This window comes from Schistocerca nitens, chromosome 3 (assembly GCF_023898315.1).
Source record: "Schistocerca nitens isolate TAMUIC-IGC-003100 chromosome 3, iqSchNite1.1, whole genome shotgun sequence".
Classification (NCBI taxonomy): Eukaryota; Metazoa; Arthropoda; class Insecta; order Orthoptera; family Acrididae; genus Schistocerca; species Schistocerca nitens.
The window spans coordinates 824,364,628-824,386,119 of NC_064616.1; the positions used below are offsets into that span (position 1 = coordinate 824,364,628).

The 21,492-nt window shown below is 40.1% G+C and overlaps 1 long non-coding RNA gene across 1 annotated transcript in view; it reads left to right on the forward strand.

Moving 5' to 3' along the window:
* Positions 1 to 21,492, forward strand: part of LOC126249775 (uncharacterized) — a 138,912-nt gene that overhangs the window by 115,853 nt on the left and 1,567 nt on the right. Inside the window, exon 3 of the long non-coding RNA XR_007545659.1 lies at positions 20,633 to 20,712. This is a non-coding gene — a long non-coding RNA (uncharacterized LOC126249775). The remainder of the gene's footprint in view (positions 1 to 20,632; positions 20,713 to 21,492) is intronic.

Below are 21,492 nucleotides of genomic sequence, written 5' to 3' on the forward strand. Positions count from 1 at the left end.
TCTGTCAGACATGAATTTTGCTGCGAATAACTCTGTTTCTTCTCCTTGTTTACGTTTAATATTGAAAAGTTCAAATGTATACACGACTGCTTCAAGAAAGTAGCTGTAGTCCAGCACCAACGATGTTCCGTCGTAGGACATTTCGAAAGTTATTCCCTCATATTTGAGGTCGGGAGAAAAAGTGTTTCACATGTTGCCAGCTTTCCGTCATCGTTGAGAGGATGAACGCAGCGACCGCAGGGTTGATATACTTCCTACTTACTTGTTTCTTGAGCTCATCTGAAAACTATACTCGGTGATATTGTGTTTTTGATTTCCGATAAAAATAAACAAATGTTACTTTCTCAGAAATAAAACAGTGCGTTCGTTCTGTGGTTATGTCCTTTCTTCTGTTTTCTTTCTCTCTCGCATTCAGACGAGAACCAGTTTCGAATGTAAGGAAGTTGCGGCGTTACCTGGTACGGTTTTAGCGAGCTCCATTCTACGCCTCTAACATGATTTTTGTACAATGATAGACGAGAATATCCTCTTGCACTCTGTTTACGTTCATTCAGTTGTGTCACGGGATCGTATGGAAGAGTAATACGCTCGCGCACTGAGATTAGGCGTATAGTTTTATGTTGACTTGAAATCGTTTCCGTTATAGATGGAGCATTTTCTGGTGCGGACAAGAATGGGGGCGAAAATTAGCTGTATACTTGCTCGAGGAATCATGCTAGCATTCATATGGAGTGATTTACGGGCACTGCAGAGACCCACGATGGGTCTGATCGCGCGGGAATAAGAACCCCGCTCCTCCTGAATTCTAGTTCATTATCGTTATGATAATGTCGGCAACGGTTTCACTCACTCTACACAGCTTGCTACACTCCAGAGACAGAGGGAACAGTACATGCTCACTCCGTTAGGAAACAGGAAGCCTAAATTTCACAGCTATGTCTTTGTTGATGCTCAAGTAACTACGCTGAGAAAAATCCATATAAGCCGGAAAACAAACTCGGCGATGCTTATCATCGGCATTCGAAGCAAGACTCATTATTTACATTCCAGAAGCTACTCAGTTGTTATCGTGGGGTAGACTAGCCCTCGCTCAGTCCTGCCGTGAAGGAAACGTCGCTGCTTTTGGCGGAAATAGAACCCATATCCCCTGGGAGGCGGTCAGACGTGAAAGTCAGTATCTATAGTTTTAACTTTAAAAGAATTTAGGGGTGTGATTTTCACAAACTTGAGCATGTAGTGAAACAAAAAGTGTAGAGCAGTTTCAGTTGTGTTGCAAATCTGAAAGTCGCCACATGTGCAGATTCCACTTCACAAGTAATGACAGATGCCAGAAATCACTTTCTCGACAGCTGCATTTTTACTGCTGGTAAAGTTCCAGTGCGTGTATGGACTACATAGCATACAATGTTTCACTATAACGATTTCATATCACTCCCATTCTGGTGCGAGCCTTTCGGTTTCCCGCCACTTCGGTGGCTTACGTGTTAGTTTCACTACTTCTGTTTACCAAGCATCTTCTCATTTGACCTCCCAAGACTGCATGGAGTCCGTTTCAGGTCTTCCTAACCACAGACTAATGTGAAGTGGTCACCAGGAATCGAACTCGGGACCATTTTGTCCGTATCCAGTAACGATAACTACTGGAGCACTCCGGCGGCCCGATATTTAGAGATGTCTGAAGCTAATCATAGCGTGTAGGCTTTCACGGCCGGCGTCTTCAGTAATTAAAACTTCCGGGCTAAGAGAAGTATTTCTACTATTGGACCACGGCCTCTTAGCCCTGAAGTTTTAATTACTGATGTCTGAAGCTGTTCGCAGACCATTTACATAGAAGTCAAGTCTCTACAAAATTGTAACGAACTGTAGGATAACTGGAAGATGATTATTACTTTTTGCAAAGACTGGTAGCTGACTTTCAACGTAAATTAATCTAACGTAATTTGTGAAAATAGGCGCAAAGTTTGATTAGACTATCGACCATTAATCACTGGAATCAGCCATAACCGTCATGTATGCAGGAATATCCGTCCGAAGCGATTTCAGACGGAATAATCGCTAAACTCTAGCGGCGGGGAAATCTGATGAGAGAACCAGATTTAGTTATAGAAGGGTAATTAACCCCTGAAAGAGACAGTTTATAAAACCCTAGATTGTCCTATTCTCGAGTTATGTTCGACAGTCTGAGACTCTTACCAAGCTACGGAAGAGAGAGAGAGAGAGAGAGAGAGAGAGAGAGAGAGAGAGAGTCATCGTGAAATCGGTTCACAGAAATGTCGAACTCCTATTGGAGATGCTGAAATAAATGCATTGTTCGTCGTGGGGAGCGTGCTATAATAAGTCTCAATGAACACCTATCTGTCTCTAAATTATCAGGAGGATGGGAATCAGAAGTTGGTACATGTACAGAGCGGGAACCACAATAAATTTTCTCGCACACCATGCACGAGACAGAAAGAAAAAGGGGGAAGGGGTACGATTCGGGTGTACCAGTACCCTGTACTAAACGCCGTGACGAATTGCTGCTTGCGAAGCTCAGTTGTAGATGCAGACTGAGATTCCTGTAAGGATGGTGATGTCATGCGTATAAAATATACTCAGAAGTACCAGAAAAGTCACCTAATCGAAGCCATTGTATGACAAAATTTACTGTACATTAAGTGGCTGTGTTTCCTGGCCTCTTATTCGCCATCTGTCCTTTACATTTCAGTATTGAATTTATTTAATACTTCTTCTTCTTTAACTCCATGAACGTAATTACATCCAAATCTACGAAAAAACCCGGGGATACACTATTAAGAACCTTATCATTTTTTTAAATTGTTAATTCAAACCGTGCCTAAACAATTCAAGGTGCATGGTATAGAACCTCATGGATGTGGTAATAGAGATTGTGAAGGACAAAGTAATGAGGAAAAAAAAAAGCCTCTTCCATCTTAAGAAGCCAAGTTTTTTACCATGTAATACACAAGTGATGGTGCAATCTGTCGCTCTTCATTTACTTTTACTTGATCTGGTGAAGAGTTCGTTCGAAACAGAAACTCTCCTCTGGAGTACAAAGGCTGAAGAATTGACACTGACCCCTTAGACTTTGATTCAAGTCGTTAGGAGAAACTACGGAATTCCCAAATCAGAATTACGAGATAAGATTGTGATCTCTCGCCTCCACGAGTGAGAATCCAGTCTCCTAAGAATCATTCGTTTAACTCTCGTCGCCGTAAGTTCTGCGAGAGTGTGTTCCGAGACAATATTTAGCGAATGTCAAGCCAAGCTGTTCGTGGAGACGAATCGCACGAATGGTTCCAAATACTCGTAGAGCGAAAGTCGAACGTCTGAGAAACGACGCGGTCGAAGTTTCCGTTCCAGTTGCGCGCCGCTGCTCGCGAGATACGTGTGCGCAGCATACTTATGGAGCAAGTCTTCGACATGATAAGTGTTGGACGACTTCAAAAATTCCCTCTCCCTTAATCGCCACAATAAGCGTGATAAATGACGTTCGGGCTGTGTTGTCGGAGTTGTGCCGAGGCCCGGGACCGGTGCAGATGGTAAGTTGCCTATCTCCCGAGCCCGTTCCGCCTAATAAATATTCATCCCGTGTTCGTTATTTTATTGCCCACGTATGTATGTGTACCGTGAATGCATATGTATTTTTGGCCTGAATATTGTTAACTAGTCTTTGCATTCGCGATCAGGCCCATTACTCACGGGAGCGGTGATGGCCGGCGCGAATAAATCCCGGCTCGTACAGTCGCCGCCGCAAGCGCTGCGCTCTCTAATTAAACTCATCAGCTCACACTTCGGGCCCCGCACAATAATGGCTATTATGTAAAATAACGCAAAATAATAAAAGATCCATTCCACATAACAGGCGCTCGCTCTGATTATTATTTAAACTGTAAAGCGACGAATGAGCTGCGCAGTGCGCTTCTCGTTTTTCGGGAGGCGGAAAGACACTTCCATCTTTGAGGCTGTTACTTTATAGTTGACTTGTTTGTACGTTTCGACTGCGCCACTGCTGATTTTTTTTCTTGTGTCAGTTTCAATGACCTGTCCATTTAGTCGTTCACGTTACGTCGAACGTCAACAAACTGAAGGATCGCGGCTTCGAGTCCTACTGTGGACATGGAGTCAGTCTACTTATCTGATGTCCTGTGTTATCTTGTAACGCGTCTGTGAGGAACGCCATTAACATAGTATCTACTGTGGTCTATAGAAAAATTTCAACTTTCCCGTAAGAGAGGGAACTGTTTAAAAGTGTGTCTTTAAGTGCAATCTTTTACTGGGATGCTTCTATTACTGGTAAAAATGCAAAAGAAAATCGTCACTATTGCTTATTAAAATAAAACACGATGCCCGTTCGACGCCAGTATACATCCTAAATTTCGGTTGCATAACGGACTTTAACACAAATCCAACAAATTTTGACAGTGATTAAGTCTTGCCTGAGCTAGAAGGAGGCCAAAATTATTCATTATTCCCGTTTTTTGTCCACCAATTTGCAGTATTATCGTTGCAGCTAGTGTGATAAATATAAAAAAGTTCCTGTTTCTAGTAGGAGCAATCTCGCTGTCACGATGAAAAAGAACACGTCCGACGGTGTGCCAGATCAAACCTACAACCTTCAAGTTCAACCTTTTTTTCGAATTTGTTTTATTCGAATTAAAATACGTTCCACTAATTATGATTTCAAATCTGATAGGTATGTAAATTAGGAGCAGCGGAAAAACAAAAATGTAGAAACAAAACGGGTTGTTTTATTTCAGAAAATAATAATCGCTCTGTTGGGTGAGAACATGGCAACCAATTATAAATAGAAGTTTGAAAAGAGGCCGCCGGCCGGATTGGCCGAGCGGTTCTAGGCGCTTCAGTCTGGAACCGCGCGACCGCTACGGTCGCAGGTTCGAATCCTGCCTCGGGTATGGATGTGTGTGATGTCCTTAGGTTAGTTAGGTTTAAGCATTTCTAAGTTCTAGGGGACTGATGACCTCAGCAGTTAGGTCCCATAGTGCTCAGAGCCATTTGAACCATTTTTTGAATATAGGCCTATGATTTGTCTTGAATCCCGAACTAAATTCAATTTCAATTTCACGTTCTAGCAACACTGCGCCCACCTTAATTACATATAGTTTAAGGATTCTAGACAAACAGTAAGTAAACAAATAAATAATTCTGAAACGTTTGCAGAGTTAGCGTCAGATCCAAGGAGAGATATTCCCTCTTATTTATTCATTTATTTTGCGAATATTCTCTTTAATCATCGAGTCTCACTGAATATTTTTCAGGCTTTTCCTGAAGGCTGCATATAATTCGACAGAAGTTACGAGCCATTTAATAATTTACAACTCGAATAACCGAACGGGAGATTTGTGCCTGCTGCCATTTAAGGCAGCTGGTGAGATAAAAAAGAGAAAACATAAAGAAATGAAAAGAACAGAATGGTAAAATAACCGCGAATGTTGTGAGCTTGCAGTTTTATTGTAAAAAATCAAATAATTTTTACCAAATCTACTCGTACAGCTTATTACGCAGCGCGCTAGTTTTCAAGACTGGTAGGTGAGAGAGACCCAGATTGAATCTGCGCGGCGGATTAACGACCGCTGGTGCGATGCACGGGCGGCCTGGTTGTGGATTTCAGGTGGTTTTCCACGCCCGTTTAGGCAAATGCTCCCTCTCAGGGAATACCATACAAAAACAGTTAAAATACGATCACACATATAACAAAGATTTCACGGTTCATAAAGAGATTCCGCACTCCATTTTTACATCTTAGGTTACATCAGGGCTTCCCAACGCTGGCATTCGGCAGGAAGTGAGTAAGTGCTCCGCGCAAAAATATTAATAACGTGACGGTTTTTTTAAGTTCTCCGCGCAGAACTACAAATAACCTGGTGTTTTTTTTTGACATTCTGACAATACTAATTTAGCGGATGTAAATTTCATAACCGACCGCTGCTGGTGCCACAAAACGTCATTTGCGCGCGATTGCCGATGACGTTAGGCATTTCTTCCAGTTTATATTCTTTATGAAAATAGCTTATACTGTCTTGCCGACTTCATATTGGTCCCTCCCTCTTACTAATAGTGGTCGTTAGAAGTTGGAAGTCGTCATTCTTGGAACAACTCCCAACCTATGCGATCTGCCAGTGTGGTTACATGCTGCCCGCCTGCTTGCCTACCTGCATGTTAAACAGATAATTACAAAATACATTTGAGATAGATAATTAATTTCTTCTTGTATTTTAAAATTTTATTACGATTTCTGTGTTATTAGTTATGGTTTAAAATCGAAATAATCACTAAACAAAATAAGTTTTTCTCATATTTTAAGAATTTATTAATTTTATTAACCTTGAAAATAAACAAGGTGTACTATTAAAGTGCCAAAATTCTCGAAGTGTTCCGTCACAGGAAAAGTTTGGGAACAACTGTGGCGACAGAATGGTTGTCCGGCGACCAAGATAAAATGAAATAAATTTGACAAATAGTTTGAAAGGGTGACCCAGTGCTACTCGGTAAACGCTAGTAAAGAGCTAAAATGGTTTTTCCAATCACAGAAAGAAGGCTAAGAGTCTCTACTCTTACAACGAACTGGCTACTTCTAGTTCAGTTAATATGATATACACGCCTTCTCTACGTAATTGTTAACAGTACGTTAGTCGGAAACAAGATGCACCAGTAAGCAGATATTCTTGATTTTTGTGGTTTGCTTGAGGAAGGATACGTTGCTAAATTAATCTTAACCGAAAAATTACCAAGGCAGCTGATGCAGCTTCGAAACGGAGGAAATTTAACAAGGATTGACTGAATTCAAATCTCAGTGGAATTATCATTGTTCAGTGTAACACCTGTTACTGTTACAAGAATGAAATGTTGTGCCGGGGAGGGAGAGGGTTACTTCTCGAGAGGTATGAACGACTGCTTTCTCCATTTTTCTTTATTTGATGCGTACTTGAAAAATTAGGTGAAACCTAAAAATTTGAAATTTCCTGGACCACATTTGGCATGTTGACGGCTCCGTATTTTATCTTCGTCAATTATCTAAATTAGATTTGAGCTTATGTCTATAATGGTACCAATGTTTATAAGAATTTAAAATCTAACAGTGAAGACAGTGAATGCCATAGAATCTGTACCAACAATGTTCATTGCGAATGGCTGCGATATCTTACGTTTTATAATTCACTGCACGTAATTTCGTATAGGAGAAAAGTAAATTTACAGCTTTCGTTAACTGTTCGACAAACACGGTGCATAAATTATCGAGATTTATTTTCTCCGTTTGCGAACTACCAAGGCATGCTAAGAAAACCACAAAAACATCAGGTTTTCTTATTCCTGTCTCATGTGCACGTTGTTCGGTTACCTGTCGATTTTTGTGGTACCATTAATAAGTGAGCTACTGTATATGCTGAATCGCGCAGTATTTATACGCGGTAAGCGGTCGACGATGTAATACCTGAAATTCAATTTATCCTGCTGCCGTAAAGATCCGTACGCCTTGCGAACCACGCGGAATGCAATTATACTGAGTTATACGAGTAGGTCGGAGGCACTAACTTTCTCGGCACAGACCCGGAACTGCGCATTAAAAGCGACAGTAGCCAGCGCTTAGTGAAATTACTGGTGCAGGTAACGCTGTGTAGAGACGAGCAGTGTATACAACCTCGAGGGGGTCATGTCGAGTTCGCTAAAAGATTAGATTGTGGAACTATCCATACCAAACACTTTTCGTACAGATAAGTTTCCGGTCTCTCCACGTGCTCACACAGTCCCCTCCTCTTGTCACGTAAAGTTGAAATACTGTATGCATATTCTGTCTCAGTGAGTCTCAAGGCTGCACCTTTCCGTTCACTTTCTACCCGGACAGGAAGTTCAAAGAATTCTGGTTAAGGGAAGTTTTGAAAATAAAACCAACGAGATATACATAAGATATTCTCATAAAGCCAGAAATCTTGGAAGAACTTCAATAGAAACAGAATCAAGTAAACTTGGAAGACGACTGCCTGAGTAGTTAAACGCACAGCGCCCTATTTATCCTGACTGGGGGACACGACCTACCCGGATCGAATTCGGGCATCGGTTTGACGGCTGGTCGTAAAATACAAGGTTAGTCAAATTTTTCGTTGAATGGCAATTGTCGTCTCCAAAAAACAACAGAAACGGTAGAAATATAAATAGACGCAGAACAAAGTAAACAGATCCACATACCTCCTTAGCGTAACAACTTTTTGGTGATAGGAAGGCTTTCGGTCACAGAATTAAAAAACAAAGTTAAGGGTCATATTATAGAATGGCGATTACCTATCATCAGCGGATGCAATAGTATGCCGCGGGAAAGGAAGAAAGACTCATAAATAAATGCATCATTTTGTAAAAATCAGCTAAACATAATTAACAGCGTCCAGTCGTAGGTCCACACTCAAATACAAAGTTATCTATCGATGATGCTCTATCAGAATGTTTCGAAATGTTTAAGAATTTGCACACTGTAATCACAGATAATTTAAATATCGAAAATAAGAATCAAATTAATTTATAATGAAAGAGTAAATTTGGAAAAGAGTAGAAATTATCCTGCAATAATAATCTAATTCTTCAACTACGACAGAAAATTGTTAAAATTTCAGCTTTACCAGTCCTCGATTCAGGATCATAAAACTTCACCGAAAAAGCAAAAAATCACATTAAGCTTTCTGAAATATGCCTGTAGTATGCAACTCATTACTGGATAATGCGTGATCCTTGAACCTAAATAATGCTGTTCTGTTCTAAATAGGCTGGAGTGCAGAAAGAATTCAGAGAACTACTTTAACCATAAAAACAATTAAAATAGTAGTCTTGGACACATGCTACACGCAACAAGTACCATTTATTAAAGCTGGAGGTAAGCTTGAAGGCAGTCATGACGATGTCCGAAGACTTCTTCGTGTTAGAACATTAAGAAATAGATTTTGGGAAGATGGAGACATCTGTTTCACAGTACAACAAACCCTTGGAGTGCCGGCCGCGGTGGCAAAGCGGTTCTGGGCGCTTCAGTCCGGAACCGTGCGACTGCTACGGTCGCAGGTTCGAATCCTGCCTCGGGCATGGATGTGTGTGATGTCCTTAGGTTAGTTAGGTTTAGGTAGTTCTGAGTTCAGGGGACTGATGGCCGCAGCTGTTAAGTCCCATAGTGCTCAGAGCCAAACGCTTGGAGTACCGAGCAAGACACAAGAAGAACAATCCAAGTGCTAATTTATTCACACCATGATAAATATACTAACGATACGATACTTGACATCATACTGATTTCATTGCACTAATGTTGATTCGTGTTGTCGTTAAAGAGTTGCTTTGCTTATGTTCAACATTCATGTATATACTTGCAGGTTCGTACCGTCGGCAGTTCAAATCGATTTGTTAGTTGCATGTCCCACTGATCACATTAGCGATAAACGTCATGATGAGAAACTGTGCAATTCGCACATAGTTAAACACATTTCGTAAAAAAATATATTAGTAGACGTATCTACTTGGAAAATCTGATTTCTTATTTCTGTTCGAGAACCAATTTATATCGTACTACTAGAAGCAGTTGACGAAGAGAGAACGTATTTGTGCAATCTGAACGGTGTTTTATTTCCCCGCGTATAATGCAAAAGAGCTTCGTAACTACCCAGTATTGTAATTGTGAACGTCACTAGAGTTACTGATTAAATTATAATTTTTTGGTTGGAGAAATTAATACACTGTGTTTTATTCGAACTGTAAGTCATTCCACACTGACGTGTATTGGATCGCTGATAGCAAATCCTCAAGTTTGTTTTTTAGTTTCTAGCCATAACAATGGGTGAAGTTATATATCTATCAACATAAATTAAAATAGTTGAACTAAGAAAAGAACTTGTATTAACTGGAAGTCATCTGTAGACGGAGTATGGGTTTCAGAACTGGTTGTGATGCACTAAAACTTTAAAACAGGTTAATTACAGCTTATAATTCATTTCAGTTGAAGCTGCCATCACTGACATGTTCAACATAAAAAAACATGATTACATTTAAGGTTATAAATGGACTGCCACCGAATTTGTAACGCGGAAGAAATTTGCTCTTACGTAAGGAAAACGTACATCACTCTGAGATGTTACAACTGTATAATATCATTAAAGGCACATATAAATAATACCTGGCAATTTGCAGAAATATAAATTACTTTCAACTGTAATTTAAATAGGATCTAGAACAGTGATAAAATTTTTGTTAACTGCAACTAATAGGAGTGTTCGGTTAACACGAGGATGGGTTCTGTCGTGACTCATTAGCACGGGTACTAACTCACGGCAAGGTCTTTGAGCCCTTGCCCTCTGCTGGAAAGCAAAATACTCCCGATACCAAACCACAAAGAGGCTAAACTGTCAAGACAAATTCACATTTTCGTTTCTAATGAGTTACAGTAACAACTGAAGCTACATTCACATTATCTGCAAAAACTGACTCAGGTTATCTTTCTATTCGTGCACGTTTCGGATTAGCAGTATTTTTCAGTATGGGAAAAGAAATGAATTAGTGTATTAGTTTTTGCTTGTATGCTGAGAAAATATTTGAATAGTCGTATCGATTGCATCTATTTCTGCGGCTTAGAATTAAATTTGCTATAAACTGCTGCATAGAAAACATGCGAGTTATTTCCGTTTTTCATGTGCAGTGTGAGCGTCGAAATTTAGCTAAGAAACCACAGCAATAAGGAAGATTCGCAGTCAGTCAATAAGAAGTATCGACGTGGACGGCTCTTCCGTTGAGGAACAACTGGCGGTCTCTCTGGAAGCAAGTATTCTTTATTAGCCACGCGTTTCGTGATTCTAATCCCAGTATATTCACAAATAAGACAATGGAGGATTCCACGTTAGCACCTATTATGACAAAATTTTTGTATAAGAAAACCGCTCATAACGTGCTGGACTACAATAAGGTACTTTTCGACCGAAATCTTCTCATTCCGTTTTTTTAAGTTACAAAATATTTTCTATGGTCTAGCATCAAAAAGCTTTTATTTAAAAATTAAAAATTTCACTATGCGTTTTGAAGACAATTAGAATGTATTTTTACAGAAAAAGAAAAGCCTGGCGTTTTATGCGAGCTTTTTCTCCCGTTCAGGAAGTGGGGATAAGACCACTGAATCATATTCGTTATACAGGGTGTATGAAACAGAATCAACCGATTTAAAGAAAAAAAAACATAACTATTATGTTATACGTGCGTGAACAAAGAACTGTTGGAAAGATCAAAGTCTGGAATTTTACACGGTTCCCGCTAGGTAGCAGCAGTGTGCTTCTGGAAGCTCGGGAATTTTTAAATCAAAAGATTACTGAACGATGGATGGGTCGTACAAGGCCATATGATTCAACTTACGTTTCTGGCCTCCAAGGTCACCGGCCCTGACTATATGTGATTATTTCTTGCGAGGGTTTATAAAAGACCCTGTTTATGTGCCTCCGTTACCAACAACAATGAATGAATTTGAACATCGCATAACAGCAGCTGTGGAAGCTGTAACTGAATACGTGATCGCTGCAGTGTGGGAACAATTAGAATACCGCAGTGGCATATGCCGTGCATCTCAAAGGGGGGGCATATTGAACACCTATGAAAAGGTGTGAAAAAAAAAAAAACTTCCTGAGTTTCCCGTTCATCAAAAAACAAATTTCATTGTATATGTTTATTAGTTTCAGATATATACACGTGCAAAATTGGATGATTCATTTTGATACAGCCTGTAGTGTAAAATTGTATATATGAATTGAACAGCTGAGGGGGAAACGAAAAATGAGCCTGTGGTAGACCTAGATGAGAAAGTAACATCTCATAAAGAACACAGTAAGTTTGACTGGACAGCTACGCTTGCCATCAAACTCGATAGAAAACGAGGATTAAAGTTGGATCACTAGATATTGTCCGCGTAAGTAAGATACTCTGGTAAAATGATCCTACAACGAGTTCACGCTTGCTCACTACTTCTGCACCCACGATCTACCATCGCTGATCCCTGTACAGCCGATAAATACATTCATCCCCACAGGTACTTTTTACGTGATCCTGCGATGGAGAAACGAGTTTCAATAATGTTGAACACATGTTCAAACTATTCTTATTTGTGGCAGAAATACGAGAACTTAGCCACCTGTATTGTACTAGTAAAGTCAGTGTGAAGAGCTTAGCGTGTAGTATGGTTGGAGGCAGCGAGAGCCGTCAGAGGCGTTGAGCGCGGGACTTTCGGGGCGGCGTGTAGGCATCAGCCATCCATCGTGGCCCGCCATCAGATAATAACAATAGCGGCCGGCCGGCGCTGCGCCTGCCTGCATTTCTCTAATATATTAAATTTCCAATCTGGCAGCCCAGCTCGCCTCACTAGCATTTTTTGGCGCTCTCGTAAATCCCGTCGTTCCGCTCTCGGGGCCTACATTCCTCGCTACACCGCAGCTACTGCTGGTCTTAGCGCCCAGCACCCGCCGCTCACAACCGTGACATCTCGGGAAAACTCGGCGAACACTGACTCCACAGCGGTATATGCCAGCACGGAATGCTGAGTTACTTTCATTGGCTGGAAGCAATCTGACACACCACCAAAGGCAAAATCTGAAACAAAGAGGGAAAGCAGGCTGGGGCTCCTTTCTGAATATCTTACTGACGAGACCCAAGCGAGATATTTCAGCGCTGTAGGACCAAACGCCAGCTATAGCGGTAGTGTTTAAGGCAGAATGATCATCACCACCATCATCATCTATCTATATTACTAAATTAAGGGGAGTAGGACGTCAAACGGGCCGACTTGGAGCAGGAGAGGCATCTCAGGACATTTTAATTTGCAGTGTCTATACTTTTACAAAGAAATTCATAAAACATTGACAGCATCACCAGGAAGGATTCAGGATTCACACCTATTGCAGTGGAAGTTCTAAAACATAACAAAATAAATATTTTTTTACGTGCGAAATTTCATTATTTTTTCACTTACTAATGGCTGCATTTGTTGCTATAGGCACACTTTTCTTCATAAGTTAGAGAGATTCTTCGATGAATTTTGCACAGCATACAAACCATACTTACAGGTGTATGAAACTCTAGAATTTTATTAATTTATGAAAAAACGAATGAGCTGTTATATTTTAAACTTCATGTTTAGAAAAAACACAAATTTTCTAGTTAATTACCTCAATTTTTACCACAGTTTTTAATAGATTTGTAAAATTCTAGAGTTTCATACACCTTTGAGTATGGTTTGTATGCTGTGCAAGATTCATCGAAGAATCTCTCTTACTTATAAAGAAAAGTGTACCTATAGCAACAAATGCTGCCATTAGTAAGCGAAAAAAATGATGAAATTTCACATGTAAAAAATAAATTATTTTGTTACGTTTTCGAACTTCCACTGCTGTGAGTGTAAATTCTGAATCCTTCCTGGTCATGCTGACAAAGTTTTATGAATTTATTTGTAAAAGTATAGACAGTGGAAATTAAAATGTCCTGTGATGCCTCTCCTGCTCCAAGTCGGCCCGTTTGACGTCCTACCCCCCTTAAAGCCCCTGCCGCGTTTTTCTGTCTGCACATGAAGTCAGATCTCAGGAATTACTGTAGGGATTTTTATTCGGTTTTCACCGGCAGACAGACTGGTTCATGAGGAAGGTTTATGTAGGCCTATACAATTTATTTCCACTGTTCCTGAGAACCCGTCCGTCAGTAGATACTTAGTGCAAAGCCGGGATAGGTCCAGTGCTGGATAAACGCCCTCTCGAGACTTTTCCATTCAGCTACATGCATCCACGTTGTTCCTGAGTTTTTCTGATCCCATCAACTCGCATTCTATTACGCCATTCTCTCGGTGCTTTCATATCTGTTGGAATCCTGAAAAGAACTTAATCCATCGAGTATCCATTCTTCTGGCTACATTTCATGTGCCCTGCAGACATAATTATGTGTTACAATCCAGTCAGTTCCTTCTTCCATCTGCTTGTTTCCAATTTCTCCTGGTAATTCCCAGCAGGCACTTCTTCATTGCTCGTTGAGTAAACCTCAGCTTTTGAATGGTTAATTAGTTAGTTACATATTCCATAGATCATTTGAACGTTTCTTTTATCGAAATGATGAAGAATGAATCAGTTTACAGGATATGTGTTCATGATTAGTTCAAATGGTTCAAATGGCTCTGAGTACTCTGGGACTTCATTTCGGAAGTCATCAGTCCCCTAGAACTTAGAACTACTTAAACCTAACTAACCTAAGGACATCACACACATCCATGCCCGAGGCAGGATTCGAACCTGCGACCGTAGCGGTCGCGCGGTTCCACACTGTAGCGCCTATAACCGCTCGGCCACTCTAGCCGGGGTACATGGTTAGTGTTAACATTAAGGAACACGTTATCATTTTATTCCTACTCATGCAATTACACTTCAAAATACTGGCTACCAGTTTTTGAGTAGAAATTCCTCAATGGAGTAGAAGAAGTTTTCCAGGAGAAATGATTTTAAATTAGATTTAAAACTTGCACGTTATGTTATTGGGAAAATGATCAAAACGAATTTGTTGCTGTATATTGAACTGCTGTCTGAGCTACTGACAGCTTTAACAGTGGATAAGAAAGATAATTTTTCCCTCTAGTGTTGTAGGTATGTACATCACTCTTCTGAAATTGTGCATAATTTTTTATGACGAATTTCAATAGCGAAAATGTGTATGAAAATTCCCAGCTCTTTGAAGAGTTATCTACATGACGTCTGTCGATGAACACCACTTATTTTTGTTACTACTCACTTTTGTGCAACCCCTACTTTCTTTCTAAGTGATGAGCTATCCCAGAAAGTTGTTGCACCCGACATTATTGAGTGGTAATATGCAAAAGATGTTAGGAGGTTGACACGTTTGTTGCCAACAATAGCAATTATACGAAGAACAAAACCAGCTGAACTTAATCTTATGAGACTCTAAGTAGTATCCTCCTTCCAGTTCACGTTTTCATCGATATGTACGCCAAAAATTCTGGAGCATTCTGTCCTCCTTATTAACTCCTGTTCAGGCGCTATACCAATTTTTTGTATAACTCTATTTGCTGTACAGAACTGAATGTACTGTATTTTTATTATTTTTTTCAAAATTTACGGAGACACTGGTTTTCATGTTCATCATCCATGACTCACTACCATAGGTCATCACTGGCGATGAATACTATTTGTAAACTTTCCTTTCCAGTTACTCAGAAAGCTCAGTTTTGAAAACTCTGTTTCATTCCCCAAAAGCGCTTCAGGCCTCTGTTACTCTTTTGTTTATTTGTTTTGTTGTCCATCCAATCGTTGCCTGCCTGAATAATTGAATATCTCAAACTACTTCTTTGACCTCATTGTTTATTTGAACTATTTTCTTTCGACTTCTTGATTTTGTATTATTTTTATCTCAATGGAGTTTATTTTCAGGTTATTATTAGACATGAAATATTGACATCTTCCATCATGGCTCAATTTTATTCGCATTAGACGTAGAGAGTTCAGCAGCACCCGCAGAAGAGACGACCTGAAAACTTCCTACTGCAGTGCTAAGAATAGTTTTCGTGATGTGATATTTCTTGACCAGACTAATCTTTCAGTTATGAATTTCTCAGTATAGAGTGATCATAATTGTTCATATATCATCATACGATAATTTTGTCACCGGGTATGATTTACGATTCATGTATTTGACACAATAATTTGTGTCAAAATAACTATTCAATTGTTCCATTTAATTAAATACATATATTATTACACACACACAGTGTTGCAATATTATTTCGTGGTATGTTATTGGCACATCTGTAGCGCTTATAGGGAATTATAATGTCTATTTTTTTTCGGAGTTCGAAAGCCTTTTGTCTATCAACGATGGAATACTTGACAGAAAGGTTGTTCACAAAGCTATGTCCTATTTTAACAAAGTCGTCCTCTTTTTTCGAAAGTCTAATACCAGGTATTTAACTGCGAAAGGTGACATTCTTAGAAACAATGCACATGGGTACGGGCATGGGCCACAAATTGGAAAAAAAAAATTGGAAAAGCGGGGAATAGTGACGAACATATCAAAGCAGAGTTAATGAGAGAAGAAGGAAGGGTAATTACGATTTAATGTTGCGTCGACGAGAAGGTCATTAGTGACGGATCACAAGCTCGGATTGGTGAAAGATAGGGAAGGAAGTCGGTCGATCCTTTTCAAAGGAATCATCCATGCGTTGCCTTTGAAATTCTAGCAAAGAACTAAAAACTTAAATGTTAACTTCCAGACAGAGATTCGAAACGCCGTCCTTCCAAAAGCGAGTCCAATGGTTTACCACTGCGCCCCCTCTCTCTGTCGTGTCGAAAAAATACGAAAATAAAAACAAAAGTAATCTGAAACTCTTTTCGTATTTAATGACACTGACTTTGTTACGAGACTCCCAGTACCAAAGTCCCTAAAATGGAATTTTTAATTTTGCACTGAGCGATTGTGGCATAGTAGTTGCGACATCTAAATGTATTTTAAAATCCTTACCCTATCCATCACACGTATGTAGTCATAGGTTTCGCTAAAATGACTACACATATTCCGGGGTGACGTCTGCACCAAATCAGTTGCTGAGTCCTTCCCTTGATTCTTATTTGTGTGTTTATTATTCCGTCTCTGACGACTTCAATGTCTTGGACGTTGGATTGTAGTCTTATTCCTTGAAAGCCGCCCTATGAAGTATCACATACAGCGCGATATTCTGCGGAGATGGTTGTAGTATGACTGTTTCCAACTTCCTTGCATGTAGAATGCAATATAACGCAGTAAACTTTCATTTTCGTTTATTCAGTTTCCCTCTGTGTTTCCCTCATCGTTAGAAAATGGGCGTATGTTTCCGTAACCAAGAGATAGCGCTTCCAGGAAAATCTCCCCTGTGGCTGCCAATTTTATCTCGTTTTTGTAATTGGTTTGAGTGATGTGACTTGCTTCCGACCCTTCTGTGTAACCACACCTCTACCTCACACGCTGTTGCATGCGAATAATAGCTTAATTCGAATGGTCTCATCTAATTTGTTCCCACACAAGCGTAATGTAACTTACAGTTTACTTTTCAGCAAGTACATAATCTAACAAACTAGTAACGTCGATAACTTGTTCGTTAAAATCGTGACAATACATCCGACGTGAGGTACCACGGATCGAATCTGACATCGGCAGTATCTCTACCAACCACCAAATGTGGTTACTTTTGACGGGCTAGTACCAGTTTCTAGATATATCTAGAAAGAAAGACTTTCTGGTTCGTAAAAGAGATCACCACTGCTTTCTTCTCTATCCGAGCTTTCCGCTTCTAACGACTTCAGAAGCGAACAGGCGGTAAACTATTCTCTTTGAGTTTCCGAAGATTAACTTTCCTCACCCTTCGTACGTCGTCCTAAGTAACTTGCAAGTTTCCAAATGCACGCGTAACATTTCTGATTATTTCATTCCTTTCGCATTTTTCGTTTTGGAGATTAAAGAAACACGCGGCGTCCTGCAAAATATGGAAAACTCTATCACTGGTAGTGGGGGGCGGTACTGACTCCCGTGCAGTGCTGACTTTTTACCTTTGCAACTTAAAGATCTATCCTTCTGTTCACCTCCCGCTTCTTCCTCGTCAGTTCTGTAATTTCAGTTAATGATATTCACAAACAACGCCAACGAACGGAATGCAGAAAAAGCACAGACTCATTCATCTTTAATGATCTTGTTTCGAAAGGCGACAGCCTGAAAATCGGAACCATTTGCTCCGCTATGTTTCACAAGCTCATCAGTAAAGCATTAGCCCGGTAGGCCTCTTCTGTCTTTTCCAGCAGCTTTCTGCCACCGGAAAAATAAACCGTGTGATTGCGGTGGAACGAACTCAGAAAAGGGATCGTAGCAGATACCCCGGAGCCTACGATAACTATTTCTTCCCTCAGCCTACTGCTTTGTAGTATCTGGACTTGGGGGCGATACAAATATTGTTACTCATATCACGTGCTCACACGTCAGTCCCGACACTTTCTACAAATCTTCACTTCCATATGTTGGCGCGGAATCGGCCATCATAGAGAAACGTGACATTTTACATCTTTCATCCGTAATGATACAATGTAACGCAAATAAAACGTTCTATCCTACTATGTTTACTGCGTGGGGTGCACTATGAAAGCAAACAGTGAGCACCGTCACAACCCAGACGGTTATCAAAAAATGGTTCAAATGGCTCTGAGCCCTATGGGACTTAACATCTGTGGTCATCAGTCCCCTAGAACTTAGAACTACTTAAACCTAACTAACCTAAGGACATCACACACATCCATGCCCGAGGCAGGATTCGAACCTGCGACCGTAACGGTCACGCGGTTCCAGACTGAAGCGCCTAGAACCTCACGGCCACACCGGCCAGCAGACGGTTATCGCTGAAACACTGGACGCTGCTAAACGTCGTACATCATACTACTAATACGATTAATAAAGTGGAAATATACAGGATGACGATGCGACCATTGAAGCATTCAGTGAGTACAATAAAATTCTGACGCAGAGTTTTATTAGTCTGTGTTTCTTAACTATTTTCCACTCATTACCATCATTATTGTTTTTGTTCATAGTATAATTCTTGTTAATACTTTTCTTCGCGGGAATTTCTGCAGACAGCTTCTAATTGGCATTTTATGTATTTCTACAAAATCAGTAAACAATTCGCTATGCCGCGCGGTCGAGGGCGTCTCGTCACGGTCCCCGCGGCTCCCACCGCCGGAGGTTCGAGCCCTTCCTCGGCAATGGGTGTGTGTGTCGTCGTTATTTTAAGTTAGATTAAGTAGTGTGTAAGCTTAGGGACCGATGACCTCAACAGTTTGGTCCCATAAGACCTTACCACAAATTTCCAATTCGTTACTGTTGTGTATATCTTCTGAAATTATATTTGTTCTCTGTTGTTTACATGTCTATGCAACTTCTCTTAGGGATTTCAGTGTAGAATATTTATTAAAATGATGTGATTGCTCTGACATCATACTTCTGTTTGTGGGCGACGACATAATTTACATAAAAATATGAAGAATATATGAATAAAACTAGGGAGAAGAAAATGAAGAAATTTAAATCTCAGGCTTGGCGAAAGACTCAGTTAAATCCATAATAAATCTCTGAGATTGAACATTGCGTTTATAAGGTGTGACAGCAGAGTGACACATTTCCCCGACGCCTGTAGCAATCAAGGATATGACGGAAAGCCTACACTTGCCTTATATCTCACAACCGCCATATGTAACCAGACGTTGCTACTATTTACAACTACAAGTACACGTTTAAGTGGAATATTAATAATTGTTACTGTAGTCACCAATCATAGAGAAAGATTTCTGTTGTAGCCTTCAGTCCTAAGACTAGCTCTCCATGCTTCTCTATCTTGTGCAAGCCTGTTTGTCTCAAATTAGCTACAACCTTCTGAATCTACTTACTGTATTTGTCTCTTGTCTTCGCTCTATGATTTTTACCCCCAACACTTCCTTCTGTTACTAAACTGATGATTGTTTAAGGCCTCAGTGTGTGATCTGTTAACCAATCCCTTCTTTCAGTCAAGTTATGCCACAAATTACTTTTTTCCCCAATTAGATTCAGGCCTCTTCAGTATTCTTCTGTAGCACCACATTTCAGAAGCTCCTATTCGCTTCTTTTCTGTACTGTTCATTGTTTACGTTTTACCTCAGAACAAGGCTACACTCCAAACTAATACCATTAGAAAAATCCTCCTAACAGTTAAATTTATATCTGACGATAGCAAATTTCTCTTTTACAGAAGCGCTTTTCTTGCTATTGCTTGTCTGCATTTTATATCCTCCGTACTTTGACCATCATCAGTTCATTTACTACCCAAACAGAAAAACCGGTCGAATGTTGTGAGTATCTCATTTCCTAATCCAACTCTATGAGCAGCACCTGATTTGATTTGGATACATGCCAGACCCACTATTTTACTTTTGTTGATGTTCATCTTATAACCTGTCCACCCGTTCAACTGCTGTTCCAAGTACTTTGCCGTCTCTGACAGAATTACAGTGTCATCGGCAAACTCAGAGTTTTCATTTCTGCTCACTATACTTTAATTCCCTTTCCAAATTTATCCTTGGTTTACTTTAGTCTTTGCTCACTGTACAGATTGAATAAAATGTGTGTCTCACACACTTCTCAATTATGCTACCGTTTCATGTCCATCGAAACTTACAGCTGCAGTCTGGTTTCTGTTGGAATTGTAGATAAATGTCAGCAGCTCATGTTCTTGTGATTAGCGACGACTATTATCGGTCATGGGGCCCAGGGTTCGGCTCGGGGATATTCTCTACACGGGATTGGATGTGTATTTTGTCGTCATCACCAACGCGCATGTCGCCGAATTAGCGTCAAATAAAAATAATTTCACCACGTGGTCGAACTCCCCAGCAGGGACAAATTCCATAACCACATTAAACGTTTTTATATGTAACTTTTCGCTCCCTGTATTTTATCCTTACCACTTTCAGATTTCCTGAGGGACAACTGAATATTTAGTTGCTCAAAATCTGGAATAAATTTTTCACCGCGGAGTTGACAGTTAGAAGGGAATAACTGTTCATCTTTTTTTCAGGTAGCAGAGATGACCCGGACGTGCGATTTGGTGACGTGGGCGTAGCGACAATGTAGCGCCGAGATACAAACGATCAGCAGGTCAGTGGTGCGAAATCTGTGTGTGAACTGTTAGAGAAGACAGAGATACGGGTTCGCTGTGACCGCTCCGACAGATCAGAATTTTCTCGGGATAGGGGACAGCCATGATGTCTCATAGCGCCCGCATTTACAAATTCATTTATAACATGTATCTTCTATAAGACACCAGCTTGCCGAACTTGCACATATATTTTTATAGAAATTTTAGCACAGAAATTGTCGTCAGTTAAGACGTTGATTGCATTAACGAAATTACACTGCATTTTATTTAGTATTATTCTTACCCAGTTTCTTCAAGTCCAGTTAGTCAGTTCGCAAGAAATATTTCGTGAGAGCGGAAAAACCCTTTTTGTCGTTAAACAGCAACAAACCTAAGTATATAGAAAGTTTCGTGATAACCTAATCTCTCGGGAAATCTGTTAGGAGAGTTTGTATACAATGTAAATCCTGCGTCATTCATCCGGGAAAACACCTGAGCTACAAGAGAAATTCTAAAAATTTATTTTTGCTTGATTTCTAACCACTAGAAAATGTAGAGCACTTATACTTAGAGGAAAACCTGCCCATGACATTTGAACACGTTATGTTTTTCCCCAATACCGAGGAAGTATTTTCTTATTTCACAGCGTAACATACTCCTTGTAGTCGTAGCAACAGTTGATGTAATATGTTACCTTTCTATATCATAGTAACAAAATTAGACAAAACAAAACAAATTTTCGTGACTACCGCATTAACTGTAATGAATAATTTTTCACACAATCGCGCTATATGGAACTG